This window comes from Oryx dammah, unplaced genomic scaffold, assembly GCF_014754425.2.
Source record: "Oryx dammah isolate SB20612 unplaced genomic scaffold, SCBI_Odam_1.1 HiC_scaffold_16, whole genome shotgun sequence".
In the NCBI taxonomy this organism is placed as follows: domain Eukaryota; kingdom Metazoa; phylum Chordata; class Mammalia; order Artiodactyla; family Bovidae; genus Oryx; species Oryx dammah.
Genome location: NW_024070200.1, coordinates 65,178,088 through 65,181,797, shown reverse-complemented (window position 1 = coordinate 65,181,797; position 3,710 = coordinate 65,178,088).

Sequence of the window (3,710 nt, the reverse complement as noted above, 5' to 3'; positions counted from 1 at the left end):
TCCAGGAGATGGTGAAGAACAGGAAAGCCTGACGTGCTGAAGTCCATGGGGTCACAAAGAGTCAGACACGACCGAGCCACTCAGCAACAGCAACACAGCACAGGGGATGGGAAACCTTTGCTCAGCAAACAAAGGAGTTTTCTGTGACCCTGGGAACCCAGAGAGTCCCCTTTTGTTGTTGAACAATTCTCCTTATCTGTGTTGTTGTTCTTTAACTCAGCAGTGTTAATTTATTCTCACCTGTGTCACGCTGAAAGCTGAAGGCTTAATGTTCCCATCGGAAACTTCTGGCCCCATGCATGGTGTGCCTGCCAAATAGCAGCCCTTTAGGTAGAGCTTCTACAGAAAAATCATACCAGGAGGGCTCTGCTTCCCAAGATGTCAACAGCACAACTTAGAGAGGCCACAGGGCCAGCTGGAGATCAGCTCATGAGAATCCACTTTCCTCCCCCAGGTGGCAGCTGAACCATTGCTGGAGGCAGGTGTGTTTGCACACTTGGGGCCACTGCCTCTCATAATCATCTCTTCTCTGGGGAACCACCCTATTCCATAGAGGAGCCACGTCCCTCCAGACCTGGGCCATTGACTGACAAGGGTGCAAAAGCCAGCCCTTTCTCTGGTGGGGTCCTTCATACCATTCCTGCTAGGCTGGAACAGAAACCAGTCTGCTTTGGAACTCCTCTTCACCTGAAAACGTTCCCATAAATCAGCTAAACCTGAACCCCTGACTCTGGCTCTGCTTGTAGGGACAACCAGCCTTAGACAAGATCAAGAAAATCTTTTAAGGAATATCATATGGATATGTTACTCATAACACATTTTTGTTCCATTTTGCTTTGTGGTCCTTTTATTTACTAACTTTTTTATTGAAATATAGTTGATGTACCATATTGTGTAAGTTACAGGTGTACAATATTGTGATTCACAATTTTTAAGTGTATACTCCATTTACACTCAACTATAAAATATTGGTTATATTCCCCATCTTGTACAATATTCTTGTAGCTTATTTTATACATAGTATTTCATACCTTTTAATCTCCAACACCTGTATTGTCCTTTCCCTTCCCTCTCCCTTCTGGTAACCCCGAGTATGTTCTCTCTGTGAGTCTGCTCCTTTTTTGTAGCATTCACTAGTTTGTTCTGTTTTTTCAGATTCCACACATAAGTGATGTCACACAGTACCTGTCTTTCTCTGACTTATTTCAGTTAACAAGCTACCCTACATGTCCATCCATGTTACTGCAAATGGCAGAATTCCATTCTTTTTATAGTACCATCCCATTGTATTTAACTTACATGCAGAGTACATCATATGAAATGCTAGGCTGGATGAAGCACAAGCTGGAATCAAGATTGTAGGGAGAAATGCCAATAACCTCAGATATGCAGATGACACCACCCTTGTGGCAGAAAGTGATGAAGAACTAAAGAGTCTCTTGATGAAGGTGAAAGAGGAGAGTGAAAAAACTGGCTTAAAACTCAACATTCAGAAAACTCAGATCATGGCATCCAGTCCCATCACTTCATGGCAAATAGATGGAGAAACAATGGAAACAGTGGCAGACTTTATTTTCTTGGGCTCCAAAACCACTGCAGATGGTGATTGCAGCCATGAAATGAAAAGACGCTTGCTCCTTGGAAGAAAAGCTATGACCAATCTAGACAGCATGTTAAAAAGCAGAGATATCACTTTGCCCATAAATGTCCATATAGTGAAAGCTATGGTTTTTTCACTAGTCATGTATGGATGTGAGAGTTGGACCATAAAGAAGGCTGAGCATTGAAGAATTGATCCTTTTGAACAGTGTAATTGGAGAAGATTCTTGAGAGTCCCTTGGACTGTAAGGAAATCAAACCAGTAAATCCTAAAGAAATCAATCTTAAATATTCATTGAAAGGACTGATGCTGAAACACCAATACTTTGGCCTGATGTGAAGAGCTGAGTCATTAGAAGAGACCCTGATTTGGGAAAGACTGAAGGCAGGAGGAGAAGGGGATGACAGAGGACGAGATAGTTGGCTGGCATCACCAACTCGATGGACATGAGTTTGCAAAGAGTATGACTGAGTGACTGAAGAAACAAAGTACCCCACTATGCATGCATACAGCAGCTCCTTTATGCATCCATCTACTGACAGATATTTAGGTTGCTTCCATACCTTGACTTTTGTAAACAGTGCTGTTATGAACACTGGGATGCATGTATCTTTTCACATTACTGTTTTTGGATTTTTTATTTGTATTCAAGTGTGGAATTGCTGGGTTATATGCTAGCTCTATTATATTGCTAGTTTTTTCAGAAACTTCCATACTGTTGTTCACAGTGGCTGCACCAATTTAGTTTGCTTTATTTCTATTTTTAATTGGAGGATAATTGCTTTACAACATTGTGTTGCTTTCTGCATACAGGAACATGAATCATACCTATGGTACACGTACATCCCTGCCCTCTGGAACTTGCCTCCCATCTCTCCCTTCTAGGTGGTCACAGAGCACTGGGTTGAGCTCCCTGTACCACACAAGTTCCCCACTTGCTATCAGTTTTACATACGGTAATGTCTGTTTCCGTGCTATTCTGTCAATTCATTCCACCCTCTCCTTTTCCCACTGTGTCCACAAGTCTGTTCTGTATATCTGTGTCTCAATTGCTGCCCTGCAGATAGGTTCATCAGCACCATCTTTCTAGATTCCACATGCATGCGTTAATATACATTTGCTGTTCTCTTTCTGATTTACTTCACTCTGTTTAGTAGGCTTTAGGTTCATCCACCTCATAGTACTGACTCAATTATGTTCCTTTTTTATAGCTGAGTGATGTTCCATTGTATATATATATATACCACAATTTCTGTACACATTCATCTGTCAATGGATATATAGGCTGCTTCCACGAGCAGTGTACATTGTGACCTTTCTTTCAATTCATGTCAACTAATTCTGAAATTCAGGCAACTGTAAAATAAAGTTGGTGATTTTCAACAGAGCTGCACCATTGTTTAAAAAGTTATATTCCTAATCCTTAATGTTCACTGGGGAACAGAAGTTAATATAGTTTTCTGTTAAATTAGAGCTGATAAAATGAATTTCTTTTTAAGAATAATCATCCACACTAGTTATGTGCAAGATAAAATAGAATTTAGGTTCACACTATAATGACAAGACAATAACATTTAAAAAATTTAAATCCAGGAGAAAATTCTGCCTCAAGCTATTCATTGTTAGATTGTGCCTTTGAACTTTGTTTTCTGGTTTAAACGTTTTCATTTTTGTCATTGAAGATCCAATGTTAATATTTGTCCTGAGGAAGAATTTAAGTAGTGTACTCATTCTCCAGTTGCAAATAGCAGTGAGAGTAATCTGATATCAGTCAGCCAGAAGCCCTTGAGGATGCAAAACTGTTTGGGTGTCCAGGCCTTGTTGGTGTGCACAGTTGACCCCTTCCCCTCCACACAGCCAGGCCTGGAAGAGTGATCAGAAGGAGGAGAGAATGAGTACAGTGAAAGACCCACATGCCACTCACTGAGGGTGTCATCTGAGGCACAGACTCCCTACAGCACATCCACCTTGCCATCTCTTCCCCCAGAAAAGTGAAAGTGAAAGTTGCTCAGTCGTGCCCAACTCTTTGTGACCTCATGGACTATACAGTCTGTGGAATTCTCCAGGCCAGAATACTGGAGTGGGTAGCCTTTCCCTTCTCCAAGAGATC